Below are 19,950 nucleotides of genomic sequence, written 5' to 3'. Positions count from 1 at the left end.
TGGAGGGTCCAGGTGAGGGGCACACTCCACCACCACTGGGGCTCAGTCCGATTGACCCTTGCAGCCCCTTCCCAGGGACGGCGGGACAATGACATCACCGCAGAGTGCACACAAAGGACCCACTATTCTCCCGAGTTCTCCAAAGAGAATTACTTTTTAAGCTCATTCCTGCTGTGTGAGGTGTATAATGTCATTACTCGGGCTCTCCCAGATTCAGTTCAAGGGCACCGATAATTTGTAGTGACTCTCTCAAGTCACAGAGGGAGCTGAAGCCTGTTTTGCTGAGGGAAAGGGAACAACCCAATTTGAAAGAGCTGCTTTCCCAGGTAATTGAAGGTTATATTGACCTCCCTCTCCCCACCCACCCGCCCCGTGGGGCTAGTTTCTGCATCGCTTACACAGATTCTCAGTGACAACCCTTATCCTTACCATTGTTAATATCCACAGAGCTCTGAGAGCTATTGGTTTTTAAAAGGTGCTGATTTCTCAAAACAGCAAAGGGCTGTCTTCACGTTTCATGTGAAGACCTTGATCCAATGAATTTTAGTCTGCACAACTCGAAGACAAGGGTGTGACATGTAAACTGTTGAGTGGTTATCATACCTGTTTACATGAATTCAGGTTTATATGTGTCAGATACTAGGCTGAATCGTTTGCATAAATTCGCTCCTTTCATCTTTACAGCAAACATCTGAGGACAGAATTGTTTTAAATTTGTTTTGGTTGTTGTTTGGTGCGTGTGCCGGTGTGGGTGTGGGTGTGGGTGTAGTGCAGGCATGTGAGTATATGAGGGTTTGCATCCATGCATGCATGGGCAGAGGCCAGAGCATCCTGTGGTCCAGGCTCTTATAACCGGCCATGGACAAGCAATGGCTATCAGTAAACTGTGGTTGCTACAAAAACAAGCTTGTGTTGCTCAGTTCAGGGCCTGCCACTGCTGTGGAATAATCCTCTTGTACATTGTAAAGATTTGTCACTCAAATTGGTTTAATAAAACACTGATTGGTCAGTAGCCAGGCAGGAAGTATAGGTGGGGTGACCAAACTAAGGATAATGGGACGAGAAGGGCAGAGTCAGGAGTCCCCAGCCAGATGCAGAGGGAGCAGGAGATGAATGTGCCATGCTAATAAAGGTACTGCCATGTGGCAGAGAGTAAATAAGGAATATGGGTTAACTTAAAATGCGTTAGCTAGTAACAAGCCTGAGCTATGACTGAGCATTTATAAGTCATATTAAACCTCTGAGTCAATTATTTGAGAAGCCGCTGCCAGGTATCTGGGAACAGGCAGGTGGGAGAGAAATGCCCAATTACATACCACACTTGTTAGAATTAACAAATTCATCAAGATCCTTTGTGAGAAGCACATTTGTTGACTTTTTTTTTTAGGTTACTAAAATGTGTTGTTTAGGCTGGAGACATAGCTCAGTCTGAAAAGTGCTTGCCTTATAAGCATGAGGGCCTGAGTCTGATCCCCAGAATCCACATAAAAAAAAAATTCTAGGTGTGGTGTACATATTCAGTAATTCCACTGTTGGGGGGCAGACGTAGACAGATCCCCCAGGCTTACTGGTCAGCCAGCCTAGACTATTTAGTAGCTCCAGGCTAAGTTCCTATCTAATTAGAGAGAGAGAGAGAGAGAGAGAGAGAGAGAGAGAGAGAGAGAGAGAGAGAGAGAGAGAGAGAGAGAGATGAGTCAGTGGTTAAGAACACTGGCTGCTCTTCTGGAGAACTTGGATGGGATTCCCAGCACCCATACAGCAGCTCAACTCCAGTTCCAGGGGCTTGATGCCCTCTTCTGGTATCCTTCAGTACTGCATGCATGTAGTGCACAGACATGTAGGCAAAGCACTCAGACACATAAAATAAAAATAAACGTTAGAAACAAAAGATAGGTGGCAGCTAAGGAATGACACTGAGGTTGTTCTCTGGTCTCCATGTGCACGTGTGGGTGCACTTGCAACTGTACACATATGTGCACCCCACCCCACCTCATACACGCAATGTGTTGTTCTCTTGAAAATGTAAGTGTTACCTCTTCCATCAACCCCTTTAAAATCTGCTGTGGTCCTACCCAAACGCCTATGTTGACATTCAAAATGAGAGGAGGAGAAGATGGCGCTTTGGGAGGCAATTAAATCCTAAAGTCTTTTCAGATTACATCAGTGGCCACTCTCCTCCTCCCTTCCACAGTGTGAAGACACCGTGAGGGAACAGTCATTGATGAGTATGGGAGTGGGTCTCACCAGACACTGACTGTAGCAGAACTTTCACCTTGGACTTCCTTGCCTTCAAAACTGTGAGACAAACATTTCTATTATTAGCTATTTAGATTGTGGTATTTTGTTATGGCAGATGGACTGAGGCAACATCTAAGAAATAAACGTTTCATACAGGAGATCAGCCCATTTCTGAATTCCAGCATAATCCAAATGTTTGAGCAGGCATCGGACAAAAAGCTGTGGCTAGCAGTGCTCTTGGGGACTGAGCTAACATGCGCTCACAGTTCCTGATCAGGTTTTTCCTCTGATAACAGCTGCCCCAGGGGTTCCCTCAGCCATTTCACTGGTTGGAGCTTTATGGATGTTTCCTGCACCATTCATGGAGAACTCACTCTGTAGGCCTGTTTTCAAACAGAGACTCACCTAGTGTGACCTTACCCCACAGCCACTGGTTTTCCCAGCCCAAGCTGGCCCACAACTGTGTCCACTCTGAAATTACCTTAAATTCTCATCTTTTCAGTGTAAGAGGGGTGGGTGGGCATTAAGAGCTCAGCATTAAGAACTCTTACTGCCCTTGCAGAGGACCTGAGTTCCTTCCCAGCACCCACATCTGGCAGTTCACAACAGTCTGTAACTCTAGGTCCAGGGGACCTGATGCCCTCTTCTGGCCTCTGTGTGCAACTGCACTCACATATGCACATATCCATGCATAGATACACAGATATATACATGATTTAAAATAAAATCTTAAAATAAAAAGAGGAGTGGATGGTGCACTGGCCAGTGGAGTATCCCCCCCACATTGTACTTCCCAAAGTGGTGTGGGCAGACTACAGAGCTAAAAACAGCTGGCATAAGTTGTCTACTTGGGGTCAGGTGCTGTGTTGGGCGCTCCAGTGCATTATCTCTTTCTCACTGTTTTTCTTAGTCTTATTTTTTAGAAGAAGGAAGTGAGGCTTGAAGCAGGCAACAAAATCCCACACCCAGCTACGCAGCTGCACACTGATCCAAGTGGTTTGTGGTCCGCCTGGCTTCACAATCTGAGCTCTAGAGGTTCATTGCACTGCTTCCCAACGGATCCCTGGAAGCTAAAGCCTAGAAAAGTCTAGGAAGTTTCCATGGAAAAAACAGAAGTCGAGCTGGACACTGAGAATTCCATGGAGGAGGAGGGAGGGGAGGAAACCACACCGAGCTGGCCCCACGCTTCTGCTCTCTCCATAGCGCAGGGGAAAAGGTGAAGTAGACCGTTTTTGTGGGTGGCACTGCTAATTAATTTAAATTCATCCCTTGTCCTGCCATTTGAGCTTAATCTTATTATAGCACATCTCTCCACATTTCTTTTGTTTGTGCAGATTTTACAGGCAGGGATTTTTCAAGTCAATCAAAGTGCATCTGTGCTAAGAGAAATTATTTTTGTGTGTATTGAAACAACCAGTTCAACTCTGTGCTCTCTAAACCAACAAGTAAAATCAATTTAATTCCTGTCACAAAGGTAAAGAGTGCTGTGCTATGGGAAGGAAAGCCTGTATACATAGCTGCCTCTCTCTTTTGCTTCTAGCACATGGTACGGTGTCCAGGAGAGTGAATTTACAGTGTTTGGAGAAATAGCTGAGGACAGCATATCCAGCTTGAGCTTGGCTCAGGGACAGCACCCCTGACTTATGGCTTGCCCTGCATGGCAAGTCTGCAAGTATTTCCATAACCCAGAGCTAATGGCCAGAGAAAGAAGTCTGACGTGAAATATTCCACATCTGACATCAGGGCGTACCATCTCTCTTGTTCTGCTTGGCACCACCTCGCTATGAAAGTCCCTCTTATAAAACACTATTTCTGAACTTTGTTCCTGAGCTGTTGAGTTTGCTCCAGCTTCGTGAATCTGTGTCCTTGTCTGTAAGTCATTTTCCTCATTCCCATTTTCAATCCTCTTGTCTTCTTTTTTTTTCCTGAAAGTAATTTTCCCAAAGACATCTTTCAGTCCATGTAAGAGGGAAATGACTTCATTTTTCTTTAGCATCTCCAAAAGAACCTTTTCTATTTCAAGAAAGCTGAGATCAAGTGATTTCTCCTCTGTACATCTGGCAACCCATCCTGCCTGTCCTCTTCAGAAGAGGCATCATTGTCAACAGCCATGCAGTTTGTGTGGACCCAGCCTAGCTCTGCTCTAGTACCGACTGGTCCAGACCCTTGAGGTCACAGATCAGTGGCATGCAAGAGTCAGCACAGAGCACAGAGTTGTCATTGGTTGATGTGAAAAAACACGATGTCCTGTGGCATGGGACAGGAAGCAGGCAGGCCTGTTGTAGCCAGTCCTCTGATCACGTGAGAGCAAGCCTTGCAGTGCAGCTGGCATTGGTACAGAATAGAGACAGAGTGAAACCAATTCCTGACACTGTCACAGCTGTCTCTGTAGGGCACGGTGTCTCGGGTCTCCATGTTACCCAATAAAGTTGCAAACCAGGCAACCGAATCACCTCCATCTTGATGTATTAACCAAGGCAGGCTACGCTACTGGAACCATAGGTAGTGCCTTTCACAAACTTGCTTTTGCATAGTAATACGAAGCAAGTCTATGGCTCTGTTGAGTTTTAGAAACCTAAGTTTTAAATATCAAGCGTGGTGACACAGGCCTGTAATCCTGGGACTCGGGAGACTGGAGTAGGAGGATCATGAGTTTGAAGTCATCTTGGGCCACACAGCAAGACCCTGCCCCTTAAGTTTTGTCACCCTCCTCAAGATGACAGGGAGCAAGGGGAATGAGGTACACCCTTGCTTCTTAAAAACTTTGGTCTGGAAATCACAGAAATCAAATCCACCCTCTCCGAGTTAAAACACGGTCACATGGTCACATTAGCATAAAGGATCCCAGAAAAAAAAATGAACGAATTTTTGGTAATTCTTAGCCACAGATAAGATGCTGGTAAAGAGAAGTAACACAGCATAGGGCCCTGCTAACAGAGAGGGCACATGGCGTTAGCTCCAGTCCCTGCCCCTGGGTGCCTAACTTGCACCCCCTCTGTCCCAGACTCTTCCCCTTCTCCTGCCTCCTCCCACCTCTGGCACATTGAGCACATTCCCAGTGAGCAAGCTCATTCCAGCAGGCACCAGGGAGCAATAAAGATTTCACTAGAGATCTCATGCGATGGCAGAAATGTAAGCGCATCTTCCACGACATCTGTTCCTTCTGCCAAAGCTCTTCCCCTGTGCCAGCGACTGCACCTCACCTGTCACTCTCCGGCCAACACCAACTTCCCTTCCAACACCAACAGCTCCTAAAAGTTTCATTGCCCTTAGCCTTCTGCCCACTCTGCAAAACAGAAACCTGGTAGTAAACCCCAAACCAATGACACATTTTCCCCCCTTTCAACACAGCCCTTAAGAAACTTAGAAAATAATTCACTGAACAAGAAAGGTCTCTTCTTGAGACAGGGTTGGGTGTGGAGTTTGCTACTAAGACATTTTTTGACAGAAAAATTCATTTAAGTAGAGAAAATACCAGAAGGGTATCCTGAAGTATTAAGTATTTATCAATAAGGAATCAGATTAAAAGATCTTTTTTTTTAGTTTTGTATTTTTCTAGGATTTAATTTTTGCTTCTGTATATTTCAAATGTTCTGTAAAATACTCGATGTATTTCTTTAATAGTCTAAAATATGTACAGTAAAGATTTTTAGCCTTTCTCCAACATCATTGATCATTACAGAAATGCAAATCAGAGCCATAGTAACATAGTAATTCAAACTCATTAGGAGGGCTATAATTTAAAACACACACATATGACATGCATACACACACACACACACACACACACACACACACACACACACCAGAAAATAAGAATCATTATTGACCATATCTGTCCATTTTCTGTCGCCATAACAAAAATAACTGAGGTTGGATATTTTATAAAGAAAACAGGCATATTTAATTCCCAATTTGGGAGGCTGAAGTCCCAGGCCAGGTGGCCTATTTGTTCAGCCTCTGGTACAGTGTTGGGGAATACTATTTTAAGGTGTTATTTTTGTTCATGTTGCATTTGTTTAACTCTGTGAAGCTGTGTTACTGTGTCTGTCTAAAACACCTGATGGTCTAATAAAGAGCTGAACGGCCAATAGCGAGGCAGGAGAAAGGATAGGCGGGGCTGGCAGGCAGAGAAAATAAATAGAAGGAGAAATCTGGGAGAAGAGAGATCTAGGAGCAAGAGGAGGAGGAGGACATCAGGGGCCAGTCACCCAGCTCCACAACCAACAACAGAGTAAGAAAGTAAAGTATACAAAAATAGAGAAAGGTAAAAGCCCAGAGACAAAAGACAGGTTAATTTAAAGCTAGCAAGAAACAAGCCAAGCTAAGGCTGGGCTTTCATAATTAAGAATAAGCCTCTGTGTGTAATTTATTTGGGAGCTGGGTGGCAGGCCCCCAAAGAGACAAAGAGTAAGAAAACAACCAACAACATTTTGGACAGTAACAGTAAAGGGACCATGGTCAATGGTTTTATGGTGACAGGTCATGCACAAGGGAGAGACCATGTGCCAAGATAGGAAGTCAGAGACTGGGGGTGGGGGTGGGGGGGGTCAGTTCTGCTCATTATTTTTTATAACCACCTCTCATAAGAAGTAACCAGGACCCAAGGAGAACTACTGTAATCTCTCTGAGAGCAATGCTTATTGACCTATGTAGCTCCACCCCCCAAGGTCTCCACCACTCTCAATGTCATCACAGTGAGAAGTCAGCTTCGCACATGAACCATTGATACCTACATCGGAGCTTTATCTAAGCTTAAGGCTGAGGATGTGGAAAGAAGGACACCTTTGCCTTCCTGGTAAAGTGCTGCCTCCATGGAATACAATACAGAGAGTTCCGCAAAAACCAAACATGGAATTGCCATATGACCTTGTAGTTCTTTGTACATGCCCCCAAAGACTTAGGAATTTGAAACGATGTTTGCACACCTATGATCATTGGCAGCATTATTCCATGGCCAGATCGTAGGAGCAACTTGAGGTATTTGTTAAGAGATGAATGCATAAGCCACATATAGCATAGGCAAAGGGACTATCTTGTAGCCTTGTTCAAGAAGAAGGCTTTGGAACTTGCTGGGTCTGCGGATGAGCCTTAAAGGCATTGTGCTAAGTGAAATAAGCAGGTTACAAAAGTTCAAATATTGTGTGGTTGCGCTTACCCGAGCTCCCCAGAGAACTGACATTTAGAGAGACATAGTTAACAGTACAGCAGTTACCAAGGGCTGGGAGATGAGAAAGATGGGAGCTATTGTTTGATGAGCATAGAGTTTTGGGGTGACGAAAACGTTCTGGAAACAGGTGAAGTCACAGCTACATAGCCATGTGAAGGTGTCATACCATGAGCTGTGCACTTAAAAATGTGTAATTTTACGTTAAGTATATTATATTACATTGATTATTTATTTAATTAATTAAGTTTTTGGTTTTCTGAGACAAGGTTTCTTTATGTAGCCCTGGCTATCCTGGAACTCACCGTGTAGAACAGGTTGGCCTCAAACTCAGAGCTCCTTACCTGCCTCTGCCTCCTAAGTGCTGGGATTAAAGATGTGTGCCACCGTGCCCAGTGGGTTTTTTGTTGTTGTTTTGTTTTTGTTTTAGTTTTAAAAAATGCATCTTCCCATAGGCAGCTTTACCTCAGATTTTGGCTGGGTAGCTCATGACATCTAGAAACCATATATTTGGGGGACATGGTCAAAGGATGTTATCAACTTGCATGAACATGTTCTTATAAAATTCAGTACAATGTTCAATGAATATAAGCCAAACAATAATAATAATGATAGTAGTAAGTCTGGAGAGATGGCTCTGCGGCTCTGAGAACTGCCTGCTCTTCCAGAGGACCTGTGTTGGATTTCCAGCACCCACACAGAGGCTCACAACAGTTTCAAGGGATCCAATGCCCTCTTCTGTGCTCCCCGGGAAACTAGGCACACAAGTGGTACACAGACATACATGCAGTCAAAACACCCATACACATAAAAAATAAAATTAAAATTAAAAACAAGTTATAAAAAACCAGATATAATTTAGTCACTCCATCTGCTCATTATTCATTTTTAAACTGAATTTGTAAATGACATTAAGAACATTCCACCTGTATTTATACAAGGCTTAGGGAGTTAATAGATATGGCTCATTTTCTTTGGGGATTTCCTATCTAACGAGTAAAAAGAAACTAATTACAGTGCACAGTGAGATGAAACAATGTAGTAAGTACAGAGGAACCAGCAGGGTCTGCTTACCTGGGTTTTGAAGAGGACTCTTTGATGTGCATTTAAGCTAAACCTTGGAAAAATGAGAGCGAACCCAGAGCTGCATTAAAAAGCAGGGGTGAAGAGAGATGGAGGGGAGGGTGCTGGGATGAGAGCAAGCCAAAAAAGCCACTAGTCCCACCCCATGAAGCCCCCAGCTGGTTACAGGACATCACAGGACAGTGGTCACGCTAGATAAGGACAGGAAAGCAATGTCAGACCAGAAATGGGGCTGAACTCAGAAAGCCATGCCAAAGCCAACAGTGCATCAGAGGCAGGGGTAAGACTTTGGCTGGCTCCATGGTGTGATTCCAGATAAAAGCGGAGCACACCGGGGCTTTCTGTGCAAGCCGGGCACTGACCTGTGCCTGTCAGTGTCTGATCGTGTGCAGCTATTAGGTTTGTAGTAGAATGAGAAAATAGTCATTTTCATTAAATAGGAACACTTTCGCAATGTTTCTTGTCAGAGTCTTGGACTCAGTCGGTCTGCGGTACGTTCGTTTCTTACCCCAAGACACACCCAGTAGACTTGTTTCTGGCGGGTGCCATAAGACTAGTGCACAGCTGAGCAACCATCACTGTGGCCCAGGTAGGGAGGAGAATAGAGTGTACTGGGAAACTGGAAATCCACGTCAGTCATTCTGTGTTGTAGGAACAGGGGAGATCATGAAAAGGAGTCAGAGGTTGTGTAAGTCCACACCTTGACCCTCATGAGCCATCTTCTTGTCAACCAGAAAGAGTCACTCTTGTCCTTTGGTGTCTCTGTTCTTTGAAGCCCCCATCATGTCCTGCTTCCTGCTTTCTCTTGAGTTCTTCTGCCCTAGGTCCCTGAGACTCCCCTCCCCATCTGCAGCCTCCCTGAAAGAACCTACATCCCGACTCTGAAAACCACAGCATCTAAGATCCATAGGCTTTCACAGCTGTCCTTCATCTGTGACATGAAGGACATGTCCTCAGCTGGGACATGAAGGAAGGGAACATCCCCAGGCTTTCGTGGAAAGCCCCACAACTCATCCCTCTTGAGCTCCAAGTTCCCAGGATCCAGCCACCTTTAGTGAGTCAGGCCCTGACATGATCTCACTCACAAGGTAGTAACTCCTGCCCCCTCCTTGGAAGACTCCTCAATTCCCCCAGGGAGGCTAGAGTCACAAAGAACTCGAAATCCCCTGCCTGGGGTCAGGGCACCAAGGTCTTAAAATACAAATCCCTGGTTGCTTTTCCTGGAAAGAAAGGGAGGGAATTACCTGTCCTTCATTTCTCCTCCTCCCTTGGAGTAGGAAAACAGAAGCCCCAGCCATTTCTCAATGTCTCACCTCATTTCACTCAGTCTCACTTTCTGCTGTCTGTGGACATACCAGCTGGCATCCTCGGTCTTGCACCATCAAGTCTGCCAGGGCCACTGATCCCAGCACCTGTTAATCTACTCCTAGATCTTTCCTGGGCCTCTACCTGTAGCTTTTGGGCACTTGGGCCTGAGAAACAACTGCTGCTGCTGGATGGCCCCTCCCACTCCTTCCCACCTACTCCTGGTGTTCTCTCCGCAGCAGCCCACAGCGCCTGATCTGCTTGTAGAGCAGACACAGCAACACAGAATGCAAATGGCTGAAGGTTAGAAATCTGAGCTATATGTCTGAACCCTCTTTCATGGTTCTAAAACTACTTTGGAACTAAGGTCCAGGCGTGTGAAGAAGCCAGCTGTCCCCAGACCCAGGCCAAGAAATCCTGGGATCTGGTGACCTGCACTCAGCTATGTGGCCAGAGTGTTTCACTTCTATGCTTCAGAAGCGACTGGGTAGCTCCATTGCTGGTCATGAAGGAAGTCCCCCCCCCCACCCGAAGTTGGCTTTTCCCAGAGATGGTGGGGTCATTGACCCTACCTCCTCCTGATCGCCTCATGGGTCTTTCTTAGCTCCCTCTGATGCATAGCTCTGGTACTCGTAACTGGGACACACCTACTTCATTTCCTTACAAGTATATACAGTTATTTAAGGGGGCTCCCCACCTCAGATTGTATTTTTCTATCCTGGTGGAGCACCTGCTGAAGGCAAAGCCAAATTTTCTCTGAAGCCCAAATTTGGTCCAAGTTCTTCACAGAAAATTCTCAGCCAGGCTTGGTGGCATGTACTTGTATTCTTAGCTACTCAGGAGGCTGAGACCGGAGGACAGCAAATCTAAGGCTGGCCTGGGTAACTTAGCAAGACCTCTGTTTTAACATAGAAATTTATAATTGATTTTAAAACGATATTTATTATTATTTGGGGGGAGGATATGTGCACATGCACATGCTGGTATGTGCATGCTACCCTGTGCATCTGGAGGTTCAAGGACACCTTTGGAGAGTTGGTTCTCTCCTTCCATTTAGGATCTAAGAATGGAACTCAGCTCGCCAGGCTTAAATGACTGGTGCTTTGACCCACTGAACCATCTCCCCAACCTTAAAACAAATTTGTTCAAGGGTCTGGCATAAGTCATTGAGACAGAACTTTCCCAGCATGCTCTGGGTCAATACCTACTAAATCGCATACACAGAAGATTCTCTAACATCGGGGTCTCTTTTTCCAGCCCAGCCCTATGGACTCAGGCTGAGCCTCACTCTAGTCTTATACCTGCTGCCTGGGATGTTCGGTGATGGTTTTAATACCTCTTCTGCATGCCAGCTCCTGCCCTCCTCACCCACCTATCCCCAGTCTAGAAGCCATATCCGTCCACCTCCTCCTGGTCGTAGCCCCAGGTTGGAGGGCACTTCCACGCTGCTGCCGTTCCTGCGCATGCTCAGAGCGTCTGCGGCTCTGATTTATGTTTTCCAGATTTGTCGCCTCACCCGCATAACCAGGCCGGCAGATATTTTAAGCGCATGAATCAGGGTGTCTGGCATGGCTTCCTCTACTGCAGAGCTCCGGCTGCAGGCATAATGAAGTTGGGAGGGGGAACTGTTCAACTTATCAGGGAGGAGCTTTGTGTCAGTAAGTAGTCTGCCTGGCAACAGCATCGGGAAAGAAAGATTCGAGCTGGTACCAGGGTCAAAGCCCGCATCCTCGGCCTCCAGATCAGCATCTCCTGCATAGTTTTCCACCGCTGGGGGCTGTCTACACTCCTTTTTTAAAAAAGGAAGATGAATTTCATCTATGCATGCCCCAAATGATGTCCCCTGACATGCCACGAGACAGGGAGACGTGATGAGCAACGGTGTCACCAGGCTGTGGACATCCATAGAACAGTTATGAATGAATCGCAAGAAGGAGATGTCTGCGCTAAAATGAGTGGCTGGAAAAGAATCCGCACAAGGCAGCACTAACTGACCTCTATGGCCGTGTGGGCATCTTGTTTGCAGTGTGGGGCTGGAGACAAGGGAGGGAGGCTGGCATTCCTTTCTGTTCTGTCTCCTGAGCAAACACTGAAGAAACAGTCTTGTCTAGTTCCTGCAGAATGAGGAACAGAGCCAACAAAGTTCTGGCGTGGACTTCCCAACACTTGGGGCGACTTTAAGACATCTCAGTGTGTAGGACGGTGACTGACAGAGTTGAAGCTGAACCTGGGTGTGTGGGATAGGGCCTGGCCCTTGCTCTGTTGCTACGTGATGTATCCTGAAATCCTTTCCTCAGCATCCTCTCTACCATCTGGAGAATGATCCAGTGATCCCACGGAAGTCTTCCTGGGTCTGGCATTCTAGGATTCCAAAGTCAAAGATAGTTTTACCATCCTAAGAAAGCAAAAACGTTTAAAGCGTTCCTATAAACGTTTATATGTCAGATACCTGAATCCTAAGAGTCTCCCTTCACATCTCAGTATGCACACAAGTCTTCAGGCTTCAGCGTCCCCAAGCATACATCGGCCGTGGTATCTGGGATACATTTGCATTTTTAACTTAAGTGTAATTCTATTTGGTTTCATGCCACAGGAAGTTCAAGCCTGAGTCAATTAAGGAGTTTTATGAAAAGAGTTTTTAAAAAGGAAAGACAATGCATTGCATATGTTAGCCCATTGTACTTTACACTGTTAGCCAGTAAGACACATTGGGGGCGACGTGTGCTCCAGTCCAAGAATCTGTTAGCAATCCGCAGAGTCGAATGTTTTACTGTCTTGTTTGGAAGCGTGGAATTTAGAAGCTGGCAGAGGCTTGGGCGGTAGGCAGGCATGGCCTGTAAGAACCAGGGCAAGGAGACTTTGGGTTCATTCTTACATACCACTCGGTTCCTCCTAATGGAGTCTTCATGGTGTGGGACTGAAAAGTCAAGCAGGAAAAAAAAAAAGCCATCTCTTAAACTTGGTGATGAGGTGGTGGTCAGCAACGTGAAACAGAACGGGATTCAATCGGCTCCTCTTCCCATTGAAAGCTTCCAGAGCAGCAGCGAAAATTCCTGCGTGTCAGAGAAGGGGCGGAGACAACTGTGTGGATGACAGGCAGAAGAGGAGACACATCCCAGGTAACAGCCGCAGCTGGCTTTTTCTGTAAAACCCACACCGCAGACAAGCAATCCTCCCTGGGAACAGAATGGGAGACTACTCAGAACTCAACGGGAAGGAATGAACTCTGAGCCACTATAAACAGAGAAAAGAGACTCGGTAACCGGCCCAAACCTCAGCTCTGGGTAGACAGGCTTCCTGGCAGTGGGGCCCCTAAGAGAAACTCAAACGAAAACACGAGAACAAAGATCCTAAGATGACCCTGAGTTTGAGGAGTGGAGATGGTACCAAGCTCTAAAATGGGAAGGCGTTGATCAACGTGAAATGTTCCCCATGGGCTCCTGTTGAAATCTTGGTCCCTAGCTGGTGTCACTATTCTGAGAAGTGTTGGAGACTTGAAGGAGTGGAACCTAGGTGGAGGAAGTAGATGGCAGGGAAGGAGGACATGCCTTTGAAGAGCAGACCTGCCCATCCCTTTCTCCCCCTCCTCCTCCCTCTTCCTCGCTGCCATGATGTGAGTAGCTTCCCTCAGTCATGACATTTCTCTGTTGTAGTAGGTCTAAAGACAATGGAACTGAAACCCTTTTACCTGTGCCAAAGCTGTAAAGGGTACTCACGGCCAATCCTGAGGAAAAGATGGAGAATTTAGTTGAAAACTAGGAGAAGTGGGTGTTGGAGGTCAAGGCTCCAGACTCAAAACAGTGACTCTGAAATGTCTAGAGCTCTTTTTGATTTATGGAACTGTGACTGGGTGACCATTTAAAGGAACCACATAGCAGTTTTGGCACAGCCAACAGAATAGGAGAATACAGAATGATCAGGACAGAATTATTCTCTTTGGTCAATGTCATTAGATATTAACACTGAGAAGGGCATTCAGTGTCTCCTGTGCTTGCAAACCATTAAAGATGCAGCAGAAAGGAGTTAGAACCGTCCAAATATATTACCAAAAATTACAGGAATACTTATTATCTCACAAAACACGTTGAGACAGACAGGCAGGGGTACTTGTACCAGGACCAATGCTGAGAACAGCTCCCAGGTTCTCCCTCTTACTGCTTCCCACCCTTCCAGTGATGTTCCCTTAGAATGACTCTGCTCAAGTCATCTTAGGCATCAATGCAGGCAATGATATTTAACACGGGGAAAACAAAAGATCCTCACTCACATACTTTCTTAGGAGCAAGAAATTCCTTCCTGGGAGCATCTCCCTCGACTTCCCCTCACATCTTTTCAGTCAGAATTGCATCATGGACTCCCAAGCCCAAAGCAATTGGTGATGGAGATGAGATCAGGAGACTAGGGGGAACTGGTAAAGCTTGGGCCTACAGGGTGAGGCCTTCCCCTGGGAAACAAGGACATCAGATACAGGTGAAAGGACTGGCTAGGCATTACTAGGAAAGAAGAAGGCTCCAAGCAGCATGTGGGTCGCTCTGGTTTATGGCCACAGAGAAAGGAGGTTGAGACATCCTCTTCTCAGATGGCCCTTTGTGCTCTATTTTGGTGACAATTGTAACAGTGAATCACTATGGCCAGCAGAAAAGAAGTTATACACCCAAGACATCTTAAAGAGAGTTCTCAAGTCTCACTGCTCTGACTCAGCAAGGGGCCTCTTCTAGCATGCTAAACTGCCCTTTCCCAGTAGCTGAGGTGTTGTGCAAGTTCAATACTTTCCAGGAAATTAGATATGGCCATTTTGGTAGACATGGGCGGGAAGGGTTTCAGAATCAGATCTGGTTTGATGACCCAAATCTTAAGTTTTGAGACAAGAAAAATTGCTCTAGATCCACCTCCACCAAACTTATTTTGGCATGTGAGTTCCATCAAGGGAGGCAATATTCTGAGGGCTACCATAACAATGAGTGAGGCATTCTGTAAGTTCATGAAAAGTGGTGTTACTCGGGGGCTAGGGGAAAAAGAAAAGGGAGTAACAGAAGCCCCTATTTTCTCTTACTATTCTCATCTCCCCTTGACACAACCCAAGGGGAAGCCAAAGAAGGCGAGGAAGTGAGAGAGAGGTGCAGGGCCTGAGAGGGGAATTACCCACAATACTGCTTGGTGTCTGGGATGGACTAGATACCAATGGCTATTATTCTCATTGTTTTATTGTCCAAACCCTAAAATCAAGTTCTGGAAAAATATCACAGAGACAAGAGGCAAACAGCATGCTCTAGAGCTCGTGTTGGGGACCACGACTCCTGGTCTTCCTGCCCTTCTGTCTTTCACCTTCCTGACAGTGTAAGTGCATTGTGGGTCCCCTCTTAGGCTCTCAGTCCAATGTGTCCTTCCACTCTTAACTAAACTAACCTGCCATGTCCCAGACACTCAGCAAACAAATCTAACAGAAGCTGTGATGATGACGTAAAAGACATTGCCTTCCATCATGACATTGACAGAATACAGATCTTGAGTCATTTTCCCATGATGGTGAGGCCAGCTAAGCAGTTATTGTACCAATCATCTCTTCCCCAGACTCACTAATGACTGCCATGAGATTGATGACAGGCTACTAGTCTATTCTAAACCCAAGAGCCAACTTCTGGGGTCCATGGAAGCTTCCCCTAAGTCAGAGATGAACCAGTAACATAAGGAATTAGAAACAGATCTGAGAAGTAGGGACCTTTGTGTATGAACCCGCTCCCTGCCTCTCCTCATCTCTCTCCATTTCTTATTATTTCAGATATTAACCTTTTTCACTTTCTCCTTGCTGTAGAGCCATGATCTCTATGACCACCATCTATGGGCTTAGGTACACTGAATCAGCACACTGAACCAGCAACCCCAACCCCAGAAGGGTGGAGCCCCTTTCCTCATCCCGGAAGGAAAGCAGCTTAACTTCTGAAGCAGGTCAGTGTGCCTCTGTTTGTTTTTGTTCTAACAAAGCTTGCCTAGAGATCAGAGTGTGGAGCTAGCCACTGGTTAACCATAGAAGCCAGGCAGTGGTGGCTCATGCCTTTAATCCCAGCACTTGGGATCTCATGCCTTTGATCCTAGTACTTGGGAGGCACATGCCTTTAATCCCTGCACTAGGGAGGTGGAGACAGGAAGTGATATGGCTAGGCAGAGAGAGGAATGTAAGGTGGGAGGAGACAGGAGCTCAGCCCCTTTTTCAGGCTGAGAAGTTTGGCAAGGTAAGAAGTGGCTGTGGCTTTTTCCTTTGTCTCTCTGATCTTTCAGCAGTTACCCCAATATCTAACTCTGGGTTTTTATTATTAAGACCAATTAGAATTCGCCATACCCATCTCATTCCTCATTTACTCTTAATAGAAAAACTCTATATGTGGCCTCTTGTTTTGTTTAAGATGTGGAGTATTGATTGGTTCCTGGCTGTTTATTCCCCCAGATTACCCTCTTCCAGTGGCTTGATTCATCTTAGGTCTGTCGGATGTTGGCCAGTCTGTTAGGCAGGAACTACTCTAAAAACTCCTCCCTGAGCGGGGTGTGGTGGCTCAAGCCTTTAATCTGTGCCCTAGGGAGGCAGAACCGGGGCAGTCTCTATAAGTTTGAAGCCAACCTAGTTTATATAGTGGGTTCCAGAACAGTCAGGGCTCCGTAGAGAGACCCTGTCTCAAAAACAAATCAAAACAAAATCATCCCTACTATGTCTCTTGGTCAATTGTTGAATGAGACAGAGGGAAAAAAATGTATTTGATTCCTGGTTTGATAAGATTTCTCATGCCCCCCTTTAAACATCTCAAGAACTAACTTGTCTAAAGAAAGGAGAATGTGGGAAGGAGACTGTTCTCTCCATAACAAGAAATGTGTCAGCAACTGCAAATGAATGTGGAAATTTCTAGACAGCAGCAAAGGGGAAGATTCAGTGCACATGGTTCCTTCTAAAAGTGAGGCTTGCTCTTTACTTAATGCTTTTGTAGAAGAACTTCTTGTCATCAGGAGCAGAGTTATTTACTTCAATTATCTTGGTGGGTTTCAGTTCTGCCTCCTCCTCTTCCCTTGAAAGAGAGAACATTTTTATTAAGAAGGAAACTCACATCTCTTTTTGTGGATTAGCCACTTTTTGTGGATTAGCTACTTGTGATGTCATTGAAGAAGGCGTTTGTCAACTGCCTCCTCCACAGGAGTGGGTGCAGGATCTTTGCTCAGATAACAGTACTGAGTTCCAGTTCACCTCAAGAGGGAATAGCCTGAGCATCATACACTTAGATAAGTGGTTCTAAGCCCAAGTCATGAGATCAAATCACCTGGGGATGGGTGCATGACTTGGGCCCCAGCCTGGAGACCCAATTTAATTTGGTGTCGGGTAGGGCCCAGGCATTGGTGGGGTTTTAAAGTTCTCTAGTAATATTTACATGCATTGAGATTGAAATCCACTACTTAGAGTACTGAGAAGTTTGCCTCTGCCTAGTTTTATGGTCCTGTGGACTAGAAAATTTCCTTCTGAAATTCCAAAGGAGGATCTTCAACTTGATTGGCTGTCTACAGCCAATGATGTGCAGCTCTGAAGGTGAAAGAAAATCTTAACACACACATACACACACACACACACACACACACACACACACACACACACACACACAAGCATGCACACACACACTGTAAGTGATATAGCTTTGTACACAAACTTCTGCTTCATCTCACACGCTCCAAAGCACTGTAGCAGCTACTTTGTTCATCAAAATGCTTTCCCTGCCTTCCCCAGGATACAGGGAGCTTCAGGTTAGCAACAAATTGTGTGTTAGTTGTTGCAACAAATACTCAAAGAAAATGACTCAAAAGGAAAAGAAAGAAGAGAGTTTATTTTTGGCTCAGTTTTCAGAGTTGCCATGCTTGGCTGGCTCTGTTACTTTGGGTTCGAGGCAAAGCTGACCACTGTGGTAGTGAGAGAGAAAAACGCTGTTCGCCTCATGGTGGCCAGGAAGCAGAACGACACAGATGGAGGCTACGGAGAAGGACACCTGACAGCCTTCCTCTGGCTTCTGCATGCTCACTCACAGGAACACACACACACACACACACACACACACACACACACACACACACACACACACACTCTCTCTCTCTCTCATCATCATCATCATCATCATCATCATCATCAACAGCTGACAAGCTATGCTTGCAGCTCTGTGAAAAACACGATTTAAAGTATGAGAAGACAAACCGTAGACTAGGAGAAAATGCTTGCAAAATGCATATCCAATAAAGCACTAATAGTCTAAAATATACAAAGAATTCTTCATATATATGTGACCTGACCAAAAAATTAGGCTAGAGGTCTAAACAGGTACTTCACCAAAGAGCATAAACAGATGGCTAATAAGCACACATCATAAGGGGATTTCAAATTAAAACAATAATGCAGTACCACTGCATACTTATATAGGAATAACTAAAATTAATACACACACACATACTAACATCAAGCCCTGCTAAGGGTGGAGAACAACAGGAATGATAACTCATTATCAATAGGTGGTCAACTGGTACAGCTGATTGGAAGACAATTTGGCAATTTTGTAAAAACGTTCAACATTGACTTACCCTATGATCTAGCTAGCAAAGAGCTACATATTTTTCAAAGTGAAGTGAAAAATGTATGTTTGTGCAATGGCGTACAATGGTCTATAATAACTATTTTTAATTGTTCCAAACTGGAAACCACCTAGATGTCCTTCAGTAGGCTCTCCACAGTGATAATCTGTGTGTCACCTGTCCAGTGGAATTACTCAACATGAAAAAGAAAGGAGCTATCAGTCACACAAAAAAAGAAATTTATGCATATTGTTAAATGAAAGAATCCAATCTAAGAAGCCTGCCTAGTTTATGATTTGAGCTATATAACTTTCTGGAAAAAGAAAAATTATAGATAGTGTCTTACTTTTCCGCTGCAATGAAAAAGCACCGTGGCCAAGGCAATTTATAAAAGAAAGCATTTAATTTGGGCCTCGTGGTTCCAGAGGATAGTAGAGTCCATGACCACCATGACAGGAAACATGGCGGCAGGCAGGCATGACTATGGAGCAGTAGCTGAGAGTTTACATGTTGAGGCAACAACAACCGCAAGGCAGAGAAAGAGAGACACTGGGAATAGCATGGGCTTTTGAAACCTCTAAGCCCACCCTCCGTGACACACCTCCTCCAAAAAGACCCCACCTCCCAGTTCTCCCCGAAACTGTTCTACAACTTCAAAACAAGCATTCAAATACGTTAGCCTATGGGGACCATTCTCCTTCAAACCACCACAGGCAGTGAGGAGACCATGGGTTGACAGGGATCCTGAATGGGGAAAGATGACTAGGCAGAGTACAGAGAATCTTACAAGACTATTCAGTGTCGCACCCTAATGGTAGATACAAGATACCAAATATGTGGCAAACCTAACTGAGTATATAGAGTGGACCCTGTGGTTAAGTATGCATTCTCATCTATAAAAATAGATTCCCCCAAATGTTGATAACCAATATGCTTTCCTAGCTATGTTATAAGGCAAAACTGGGCCAAACAAACTTATAGGAGATGGGTAGCCTCTATAAGATGTTAGGTTTTCACTTCTTATGTCACTAACATTTGAAAGTAGGTACCAAATATCAAAGCTGTTCTGAGACATGGATGGTGGTCAGCTAGGTATTCTTACCCATGAGTGATCATTCTTGAGTACCGGGTGGCTCCTAAAATTCATGTCTCACGACTTATCAACCTCCTAGGCCACTACCAAAGGATTAAGCCCTGGATGATAACAGCCTACCATGTTGCTGTTCCAGACAAAAAGCATGTTCGAGGGCTAGGGATAAGGGTCAGTTGGTGGAATTCTTGTACAGTATAATTGACCCCACCAGCACTGCTTAAAACTGAGGGTCATTGCACATGGCAGCAATCCCAGCATGCTGGAGGTAGAGGCAGAAAGCAAGAATTCAAGGTCAGCTTTGGCTACATGAAACCCTGTGTCAGATAGATATCTAGGTTGGTAAGTAGGTAAGTAGATAGACAGACAGACAGATGGATAGGTAGATGAGTAGGTGGATAGATAGACTGGATGGATGGATGGATGGATGGATGGATGGATGGATGGATGGATGGATGGATGGATGGATGGATGGATG

General features: G+C 45.2%; 1 long non-coding RNA gene across 4 annotated transcripts in view; it reads left to right on the top strand.

The window, feature by feature from the left end:
• Window positions 1-19,950, top strand: part of LOC128111134 (uncharacterized) — a 123,562-nt gene that overhangs the window by 61,321 nt on the left and 42,291 nt on the right. For 2 of the 4 annotated variants that reach the window (XR_008218501.1, XR_008218498.1), the window contains exons 1-2: window positions 5,792-13,406; window positions 15,606-15,739. This is a non-coding gene — a long non-coding RNA (uncharacterized LOC128111134). Of the gene's footprint in view, window positions 1-5,791; window positions 13,407-15,605; window positions 15,740-19,950 lie in introns of those variants that run through there. The other 2 variants (XR_008218500.1, XR_008218499.1) reach the window with 2 other exon arrangements.

The sequence above is a fragment of the Peromyscus californicus genome, unplaced genomic scaffold (genome assembly GCF_007827085.1).
Source record: "Peromyscus californicus insignis strain IS unplaced genomic scaffold, ASM782708v3 Scaffold_15__1_contigs__length_86483966, whole genome shotgun sequence".
Classification (NCBI taxonomy): Eukaryota; Metazoa; Chordata; class Mammalia; order Rodentia; family Cricetidae; genus Peromyscus; species Peromyscus californicus.
The sequence above is the reverse complement of the archived record's forward strand: the minus strand, read 5'-3'. Positions and strand labels throughout refer to the sequence as shown.